We start from the raw sequence: 11,000 nt of genomic DNA, 5'->3' as shown, positions 1-11,000 counted from the left end.
ACCCCCAGAATAATACAATGGGGGGCAACTAACTACAGTTACCTTTGATTCTGTAAACAAGATATTGGCCCATTGGGACCTTCTATTCACCTAGTGATTGTTTCCTCATACCTGATTTTATCACTGACATTGGTATATAAAGTAATCAACAAATATCCCCCCCTGCTTTCTGCACCAGTTAGGGCAGCTTCTGATACTACCATAGCATTTATTAATGGTTCATGAAGAACCTCAGTCTTACCTAAGTAGGCTAGATCTCCAGGGGAAACATTATTTCCTGCAGATATTATCATTTTAGGGGGATGATAACATGGAGTGAGTGGATCCCATGGGGAGTTCTCAATAGCTTTAATGTCCCCATTAGCCACACAGGGATTGTGACCTTAACTGTCTCCAAACTAATTGAATTCTCTTTTAGACCCCTGGAAAGTTTCCATAATTTCCTTGGATTTTATCTTGTATAATTTTGGGCTTCCTGACAGTGGCCATGCCAATGCCATCTTGTTCTTCTATTCTTCTATTACTTGGAGTTCTGCCATCACTTCCTCAAATAGTGCTAATGGGGGCTGAGGTGATGACCTGGTTATACATTCAACCTGACGTTTTAAGATGCCTGCCCTATTCTTACTGACTCTAAAAGAGAATGTGGCTGCTGTAAATGCTTCAGGACTATTGAGGGGGAGGTCCTGACGCAACCTTCCATGGCTCTCTTTGGATAAGGATTGTGGAGGATTCTACCTGATTGAATGTGATGGAAAGTGTTAGAAGTCTATTAAAATCCTGTGAGTCTAAGGACTGGTGAAAAACACTGAAATGCATGGAGACTACCAGTCAGTCTAAGAAAGAGACAGGAGAAGAAAGGGGAATTGGGCTGTGCTTGACCCTGGAAGTCTCCATGGTGGGGGTCTACATCACACTTCAAATAAGCAAGCAAAGAGGTTTGCCCTGATACTTAGCCCTTCTTTGGAAATGGAACCTATGCTCATACTAATTACATTGTGCCTTGTGGCAAAAAATGTTTTAGTTTACCAACACTTTGATGTTTCTCCTGGGTGCTGTTGGAAGGCAGTGTGGTACAGTGGTAAGAGAATGAGCTCTGGAGTCAGAAACACTCATGCCTCTCCTGCCTACCACCTGTGGGACCTCAGGAAAAGTCACTCCCCAGTCCCAAGTTTCTTGGTCTATAAAATGGGGACATTGGGCTAGATGGCCTCTTGAGGTCCCTTCCAACTCTAATCCTAGGATCTTCATGGTGGGCCACCCCTCCAGTATCACTATGTACCACAGCAAAATGCATCCATTATTCCCTGTAGATTCACCAAATCCCCAGAGTTGCTCTTGGATCAGACCAGAAGTGCTAGGAGACCCAAACTGGGCAAACTCTACCTTAAAGGTCAATTGAATATCATTGGAGACTTGATGGTATTTTTCCCCAATTGCTACCAAATTGTTCCAAGTTTGGGATTATTAGAAATCAAGAATGGGTATTGGAGACTGTGGTCTAACAGGTGATAGTGGAGCCCGTGAAAACTTTACAAATTTCACTTCAAGGAAGCTGTACATTTGATAACAAGCTGGTAGATATAACTGAAATCAATATGCAGAGAGTTAAGCCTTTCCAAGCACCTCACATTTTTGGAACCTCATTAACAACCCCATGAGTTGGATACTACAGATATTATCTGTACTTTGCAGATTAGAAAACAGGCTCCAAAAAAAGGCGAAATGCCTTGGCCAAAGAGGAAACGACTTGGCCAATGTCCCTCAGCTAGTAAGTGTCAGAGGCAGGATTCAAACCCAGGTCTTCCTAACCAAGTTCCACCCTCCCCACTATGTCACACATTGTTACAGTACATAAGGCTGAACAGAGCAAACTCTTGACCCAAGTAGTGGGAAAGGTGAAGTAAACAAGGATCTTCTGACACTTACTGGCTGTGTGTCCACGGAACCTCAATTTCTTAATCTATAAAGTAGAAATAATTGTAATACCTCCCTCCTGGGTTGTGAGAAACAAATGATATAATGTGCATAAAGCACCTATGGAGCCTTCAGTCTCCCCCAAACGGTAGTTGCTATTACTGTTCCACAGTAATTGTAGCTACTTTCATCTCAGGTAAAGGGAAGAACACAGGTCAACTGTCAGCAGGTTTGGTGATGGAGACAGCAGTCCAAAGGGTGAATGCAGGTGACCCAGATCACACCATCAGGAAGAAGAGTTGATGTTTATGCAGACATTCTAGAGCAAGAATGCTGAACCTGTTGTCCACATTGATAGATTTCAAGGGGTCCACAAACTTTTCAAAAAAATTTTTTTGGTGTGTTTCACTATAATAACTTTTCTTTGTAATCTTATTCCTTTTATTTTATGCTTATCAAAACATGACTCTGAGAAGGAGTCCCTACTCTTCACCAAACTACCAAAGAGGTCTAAGACACAAAAAGGTTGAGAACCCCCATTATCCAGGTTGGGTAAAGGGAGGCCTCTAATTCTATCAAGGGAACTAACTAAACTGATAAATGATCCTTATACCTGGAAGAATCAGGAGATATATGGGACTTTTTCACTATAAACGTGCAATAAAAGGATGCATATTTCTTCTTAAGATCCTCTGAAAATACATACCATTTTAGACCACCACACTGATATGTTTGGAATGCGGAAGGCAAATTGAGTCCCTTGTAATTGGTAGAATGGTATTTGATGGTAACTATGGGAATCACAGGAGGGTATGTGAAGTGGCAATAGCTGGTAATAGAGCTCCCTCTGACCCTGTACCTCATGCAGAAAGCATTTCTTTTAGTGTGCTGCGTATTTATCTTTTTACCACAGAATGCCCAACAAAATGCGAATATTCAGCTATGCAAAATAGTATATGTCGTTCTTAAGCATAAATGGGAGAATTATTATTTTTTTTGGTGAGGCAGTTGGGATTAAGTCACTTGCCTAGGTCACACAGCTAGTAAGTGTCAAGTGTCTGGTCTGAAACCAGATTTGAACTCAGGTTCTCCTGAATCCAGGGCTGGTGCTCTATCCACTGCGCACCTAGCTTCCCCAAGGGAGAATGATGTTTTAAAAATAAATACTTAAACACAAATATATGTTCCTACAAAATAGCATTTAAACTAGCGGATCTTTATTGATCTGTCTCCTTGGACCCATGGCAACTGATTTTCCCCAAACCAATAGAATCAATGTACTGAATCACCAGTTCTGTTGAATAATGGATCACAATGAACCCCGTTTTCTAAGAGTTTTTCCTAGCTCCTCTATAAATGTGATCTTGGCCTGGATAAAAAGACAACAAGAATTTCTTGAAAGTCAATGGTCCAAAATGCTAAATGTGGTTAAGTATTTTACCTGATTCTCTGTTTCCATTTGTAGTTAGGATATGCTTAAACTAATGTCTCCAATTCATCAGACAAGACAAGCATGAAAGCTCCATCCATGCCTCCAAGAACATTAGACCAGACACCCTAGAAGAAAGCTTTGCCATGTTCATCTTTAGCAATCTTCCCACAGTCAATGGCCCCAGTGCACATGAGATCAGCTCCTCTGCACCCAGACTGCATCATTCTCCACCTTACTATATCAGAGGCAGAGGAAACCGCACCTGCTTCGGCAATCACTGTTCATGCAATCACCCAGCTTATCATACCATAAGTGTTCTTGGGCTCTGGAAGCCCACCTTCTGGTGTGCTTCTCTGCAGATAATTACATGCTGCCCTGAGACACTGAAACCTGGATGTAAGCCATGAATTCCATCAGACTTGGTGGGTTTCACAACGCAGTCTCTCAAGTCTTTGCCTTCTCTCTCAGTGCCAGATTTCCTAACTTAAGCTTCTCCCAAAACCCAATCGGCAGACCAAGCAGAGAGAGGAGCCTCCAGCTGCACCCCCAGAGGCAACATCACCAGCAGAATACTTCCCAAAGGGTATGTTTGTCCACTCCTCCCAAAACTTCTACTTATGCTTAAAGGTAAAGGTAAGGGCCTGGGTGGGGAAATATCTGACGGCATTTGCTAAGCTACTCCGCCAGAAGGAAAGCAGCCCAGTGTTTTGGAATTATGTCTTTGTATTGCTTATCAGTGACAATTTGTTTACTGATATGCTGTACCCATAACCTTAGTGTGACTGTCTTGATGGGAGCCACTGCTGGTCCTGGAGAGAACAGTGGAGACGCCACCAGCCAGTTGGTCCTTGTCAAAGGAGATGGCCCATTCCATCATGTTATAGAGGGGCAGTTGGCATTGGAGACAGAAAATGTGAGATGGCTGAAAGCCAGGGAACATGTTGCTGCCTGCACCCCACTCTTGCTACAGCTCAGACTACCCAAATTCATATTTCAAACTAAAACTTTTTGGACTACAGTGAAGACTGCCCTGGGGCTCAGGGGTGACAAGGGGTAACCCTAAAAGTAGCTTATAACTATCCGTATCTTTTTGTTCCTTTCCCATTCAACCCCTGAGCTCTGGGGTGAGACTCAGAGATACTGCTCTTCCCCAAACCCCAAAAAAACTCTATCGTGTATCAGCATATCTGATCAACCCCACCCACCTTGGGTCATACAAGTTTCAGTCATCAAATTGTAAGTTTCTTGAGGTCAAGGACTGTCTTTTGTCTGTTTTTTATTCACCCCAACCCCCAGCCTTAACATACTTAACAGTGCTTAATGCTTGTAGTAGGTGCTTAATTAATGTTTATTGGTTAATTGAAACAGAGTCAAGAGCAGTGAGCAGTGTAGAGTTGAAACAGCCAATGATGCAGTTGAGGTTGGAGAGGTAAGAAGGTGAAATCCCAGTCACAGTAATGGCCTGAGAATTACCAAGGTCTCAGTGGGGCCAGAGAACAAATGCAGGTGCCTAGTAGAAGGGTCGTTGGTATGGTCAGATAGGCAAATGTCCAAATTTCTAACTAAAGACATAGAAAACTTTTGGGTGACACCGAGATCTCCGGTGTGACATTCTGGTGCATGGCTGCACTGGAATGAAAGAATAGGTCACGGGACCAAAGGAGGCTGAGGCTGAGAGTTTAAGGGAGCATCCTCATGAATATTACAGTCCCCTAGTTTAAGGAGAGGAGGAGTTGGGGAGGAGAGGAAAATGGCTTTCCAGGTGGTGAACTCCTTGAGAAAGGAAGGAGGATGACCCAGAGGTCAATATACAACAATTACCATAAAGCAAGGAACCCGCAAGGACCATGAATGGTCCTGGATTGTAGATTATATAGAGGCCTGTCAAGAGGTCTATCCACTGTGCCATCTAGCTGTAACTGGTTTACCTACTGATAAGACTGGAATGTCCAGAGGAGGTCAGCCTGCATGGAAAAGAACCTTGAGTCCATGTCTTATGTGGATCAGTTGAACTAGAATACCTTCAGTACCTTTCTCAACACACACATACACACACACACACACACACACACACAGAGTTTGTGTGTATGTATATACACATACATACTATACATAGGCGTATATATACATACATACATATATGCACACATCTCTGAGGTCCTTTCAAATTTTTCTAAGGGTAAAAGGTGAATAATAATAGTGGGTAACATTTGTAGAGTACTTTATGTTTATGTGTCTGAGTTTGTGTATGTGTTTACACACACACACACACACACACACACACACACACACACACACACGGTACTTTGTAAAACTTAAGGCTCTCTATAAATGTCACCCATTCTTCTGCTTCACCTCTTGCCCTCTGGGTATTTGAAAAGACCCCGGAGATCAAGGCCCAGAAATTGGGCTGTGAATTACTGGGGACATGCTTTAGAATCCCTTGTCAGAGAAGCGTCAGCTAAGGGCTGGGGACAGGAAGGGGTGCCCCTACCACATTCAGAGCTGTCACGTAGAACAGGTGCTCACCTTGGTCTGCTTGGCTCCAAAGGTCAGAGTTCAGGAGGATGGGTGGCATTTACAAAGAGAGAGATTGGAACTGATTTCAAGAATAGCTTGCTAACAATTAGCGCTGTCCAGAAATGGACTGAGCTGGGCTTGGGATGGAGGAATCTCCCCTCCCTGGAGGTCTTTAAGCAGAGGCTGATGGCTACTCACTCATCAAGAGTGTTGTGGAAGGGACCTTTGCTCATGCAGGGGTTGAAGTAGAAGATCTCTGAGGGTCCCTTCTGATTCTGAGGTTCTAGGACTCTATGATGCTAATCCAGGTAGCATGAAGCCCCGCCTCCCTCACTTTTGGGCTCTCAGAACATGACCCCAGACTGGAAGGACTATGTGCCTCAGCATACAATGGAAAACCATAGCTCATGAGCCCCCATGCATGGGTTGTTGGGTTTTTCCACCAATCAGAGGTCACATTAGTTAAGAGCAAAAGACATTCAATCAAATAGAAAACTAAGGGACAAAAACATATTCCCTCATGTGCTAAAGATACACTCCCCCTCAAGTTGCCACCTAACCAGTGGGGAAGGTGACAGGCGTAGAGAATCATTCAATTGGGGAATAAGCATTGGGCATACATGTGTGGAGAACACATGCCCCGCCTGGAGTCAGGAGGCCCTGAGTTCAAATCCGGCCTTAGACACTAGCTATGTGACCCTGGGCAAGTCATTTAACCCTGTTGGCCTCAGTTTCCTCATCTGTAAACTGAGCTGGAGAAGGAAGTGGCAAACCACTCCAATATCTCTGCCAAGAAAACCCCAGATGGGGTCATGAAGAGTTGGACGTGACTGAACAACAAAATAGGGTATATGTATGCAGGGGAGATGTTTGGCCAGGGAACGCATGGGACGTGCACAGGGGTAGGGAATCAGTCGCTCAGCCAGGACAAACCACGCCTCCAGACTGGCAGAGCCCGAGATGTCCCCCGGTGACGTCACCATGCCTCCCTCTCTCCAGGCATCCTCGACAGGATCACTCTTGCTCTCTGCTGCCATCTGTTGGTCGTCAGATGCGGTGCATCTTCTTTCCTACAGGAAAGACTCTGCCACATCTTTAGTTTATGGCCCCAAGGATTATTTTAGCCTTTTTTTGTGAGGCAGACCCCAATCAGGTAACTGAGCCCTTGGACTTTTGAAGTGACTTTTCTTTGATGCCTCTCTGATTCTTTTCATCAAAACACTTCTTTGGCTTAGAGGGAGAGAATTGTTTTCAGCTCTTCGATATTTCAATTATTCCCATCTTGGCCCACAGAAATCACTGGGCCTAAGTGGAGAAGAAAGCAAAAGGCTGATTTTTGTCCTACAACCCCCTCCCCTCCCCCAGGAACCAACTGCATGTTCTCCCTACACCAGGGGTGGGGAACCTTCATCCTCCATCAAGTGCAACTCTTTGACTGAATCCAAACTTCACAGAACAAATCCCCTTAATAAAAGGATTTGTTCTGTAAAACTGGGACTCAGTCAAAAGGCCAAACCCAAAGACCTACAAGGTCACATGTGGCCTCGAGGCCGCAGGTTCCCACCCCTGTCCCACACCAATGGAATAGTTCCCATATGTAGAGTAAGTAAGCTGAGGTCTATAAGGCACTGTCCATGTAACAACCCTATGAGGTGAAGAATGTACATATTATTATTCCCAGTGAACAGACATCAGTAGTGAAAGGCCAGCAAGTACAGATAGAATTCATATTCCTAGGTACTAGATACAAACCCAGACCCACAAATTCCCCCAACCCAAGGTGAGACTCCCCCAGAAAGCACTGGATAGAGTTCTGGAGGATAGAATCTTCAATGCTATGCTGTGCCACATCAATAATCCCCCTAGGAGAGGGAACACAGTCAGTCCCCAATACCCAAGTGTGAGAGAGTCAGTCAGACTCTTTCCTTCCCCTCGTGATTGGACAAGAAGTGGCAGCCTGAGGGCTCTGAGGATGTCTGAGCAGGTTTTTGAAATAAAGGATTTCACAGACAACCATTTATTCCAGTAGATAGTTCTGAGCCTGAAGTCAGGAAGACCAGAGCTCAAATTCTGCTTCAGACACTTATTAGCTGTGTGACCCATGTAAGCCTCTGTCCGCCTCAGTTTCCTCAACTGCAAAAAGGGTATATTAACAACACCTACCTCCCACATATGTTGTGAGGTTCAGATGAGGTACCCCATGCGGAGGGGTACTTTACATACATACTTTACAATGTATGATAAATGTGAGTTCTTATTATTTGGAATCTTCTAGTTCAATGCCTTCATTTTGTAAATGGAAAAACTGAGGCTCAGAGAACTTAAATGACTTGCCCAGATTACACAGGTAGTGTGAGAAAATTCAGATCCAGGTCTTCTGACTGAAAATCCATCAAATGCTCTTTCCTCTAGACCAGTGCTCTCCAAAATTTTTTTATTCTGGTACCTTTATTGGTTAAAAGAAAATAAGCATTAACCCTCAATATATATGTACTTTTTATTTATAAATCATATACTACTATATCATCTACATTCTAAAATAGACACAGACAAAAAATAAAAATTTTTCAAATGGTTAAGTAAACAATATTTTATTTAGTAGTACCAAAAAAAAAAACCAACCTTTGGAGCTCCCTAAAAATCACCTACGAGAGAATTATAATTGAATATGCTTCATTGTTTTTGAAAATCTTGGTTTATATGTGTCTAATGGCAATTGGAATGTCTGGTTCCAAATTCATTTTTTTCAATACTTAGTTTCAGTGGCAGTCATAACTGGAAAAGATACATAAATCCAAATGGAAGAAATGCATCATTGGCTGCCCTTAATAAATCACAGTACTCTTTTTAAAACAAATTCTTATAATCAACTGGAAAATAATCAACAAACATGAATATTTTCATTTCAAAGAAGGCCAGAAAAGAACAACCATATATGAAACCATCAATCTCTTAATAATTAATCTATAATAACAACACTCACCTCCAAAGCTGTTATGAGAATAAAATGAGATAATATTTATAAAGCACCTTGCAAGCCTTAAGACTTCATATAAATGTAAGCTATTATTATAATTTTATTGTTATTATACACAGCTTGATTTTATATAGGAGTTATAACACTGACCTGCTTGTCTATTTCCCCTTCTAAACTTTCTTTTCTCTTCTGTGTATTTTAAAATGTTTCATTCATGCTTTTCTTTCTTTTTTAAAATCAATATAACAATATTTGCTCTTCCCACCCTCATTAAAAGTCCTGCCCCTCATTGGAACAAAGAAGTATTTATATAACAAGCCAAACAAATTTACATTATGTTGGTTGTATGTGGAAATACGTGTCTCATTCTGCACCGATAGGCCATTACTGCTCCACCAAAAGAAGGCATGCTTTGTAATCAGTCATTTGATGTCCTGATTAGCCATTGCTTTTATCAAAGATCTGGAGTTTTCCAAAGTTGATTTCCTTCATACCATTGTGGCCATTGTATAAATAATTCTAACTCTGCTCACTTCACTTTGCATCATTTCATACGATTACTCCCTGGTTTCTCCAAATACATCCCTTTCATCATTTCTTTCCTTTACATTCAGGTGACATAATTTGCTCAGCCATTCCCTGATTAATGAACACTCCCTTAGCTTCCAATTTTTTTTTTTTGCTATAACAAAAAGTGCTATTATAAATATTCTTTTATCCATGGGTCCTTTCTGTCTTTAACTCTTTGAGGCATAGGCCTTTATTGTTCAGTTGTTTCAGTTGTGTATGACTCTTCATGACCCCACGTGGGGTTTTCTTGGCAAATGTACTGGAGTGGTTTGCCATTTCCTTCTCCATCACATTTTATAGATGAGGAAACAGAGGCCAAAAGGGTTAAGTGACTTGCCCAGGGTCACACAGCTAGTCAGTGTCTAAGGCCAAATTTGAACTCAGGAAGATGAGTCTTCCTGACTCCAAGCCCAGGACTCTATCCACTGTACCACCTAGCTGCCATGTTTGTCAATGCCTGCCTACATGTCTAGTGTTTTAAGAACATCTTTTGGAATAAAAAAAAATGTTTCTTATTTGATCCACTTTGCATCCTGCGTCCATTTCTAGATGGGTTCTTATTCATCCTTCTGACATCTCAACCTCACTATGTCCAAAATGGAACTCCTCTTCTTCATCCCCCTCCCAAGCACACCTCTTTTCCCAACTTCCCTATTTCTGCTGATGATAATAATCAACAAACATTTATTAAGCGCCTACTGATGTGCCAGACAGACACTGTCTATCCCAAAATTGAAAACAGCCCCAGGCCTCCAAGAGTTTACATCTACCCCATGCTCCCTTCTAATCACCCAGATTCAAAACCCCAACTCTTCGCTTCTTCACCTTCTGTATTCAGTAAGTTGTCAAGTCTTGTTGATTCTCTCCCTGAAAAAATCCCTCACATCTGTCCCATTCTCTTCACCACTACCCAGTTCAAGCCATCACCACCACTTTTTTGCCTTGCCTGATTTAATAACCTCCTGATTAGTCTCCCTACCTCTAACCCATTCTCCACATAGCTGCCAAGTTAATATTCTCAAAGCACAAGGCTGACCATATTAGTCCTCCACTCAGACATTTCAGAGGCTCCCTATTGCCTTAGGTATAAAACATAAATTCCGTTGTTTCCCTGGACCTATCTTTCCAGACTAACGTCACATCACTCTCCTTTACCCACTCTACAATCCTGCCAAACTCACCTAGTTTGTTCTTGTACCCATGACATCCCACTTCCCATCTCCAAGACTTTGAACAGACTGTCCCCCAGGACTAAAATTCACTCCCTCTTCACCTTCACTTCTTAGAATCTCTAGCTTCTTTCAGGTTCATCTCAAGTGCCCAAGATCTAAACCTAGCCACATCCCCTTGGACCCAAGTACTGAGTCCCTGACATTGCCATAATCCTGCCCCCAACATCCTATTCTTCCTCTCTCTCCCAATCAGTTTGCCCACTCCCCAACTTTTCCCCTGGGGCTGGATTGGGGAGGAGAAGAAGGGAAGAGGAATAAGGAAGAATGAAATCAGAGAACAGGAATGAGCCCCCTATCCTACTTCTGCGTTTATTAAAAACTTCAGGGGCAGCTAGGTGGCCAGTGGGTAGAG

The 11,000-nt window shown here is 42.6% G+C and overlaps 1 long non-coding RNA gene and 1 pseudogene across 1 annotated transcript in view; both read right to left on the bottom strand.

Moving 5' to 3' along the window:
• Positions 1 to 3,393: 3,393 nt before the first annotated feature.
• On the bottom strand, positions 3,394 to 4,226 carry LOC110218349 (ADP/ATP translocase 3 pseudogene; annotated as a pseudogene).
• Positions 4,227 to 4,679: 453 nt separating this feature from the next.
• Positions 4,680 to 11,000, bottom strand: part of LOC144455727 (uncharacterized) — a 10,184-nt gene continuing 3,863 nt past the window's right edge. The window contains exon 2 of the long non-coding RNA XR_013484420.1: positions 4,680 to 8,315. This is a non-coding gene — a long non-coding RNA (uncharacterized LOC144455727). The remainder of the gene's footprint in view (positions 8,316 to 11,000) is intronic.

The sequence above is a fragment of the Phascolarctos cinereus genome, unplaced genomic scaffold (genome assembly GCF_003287225.1).
Source record: "Phascolarctos cinereus isolate Bilbo 61053 unplaced genomic scaffold, phaCin_HiC Scaffold_2;HRSCAF=192, whole genome shotgun sequence".
NCBI lineage: Eukaryota > Metazoa > Chordata > Mammalia > Diprotodontia > Phascolarctidae > Phascolarctos > Phascolarctos cinereus.
Note: the sequence above shows the minus strand (reverse complement) of the source record. Positions and strands in the feature narration are given on the sequence as shown.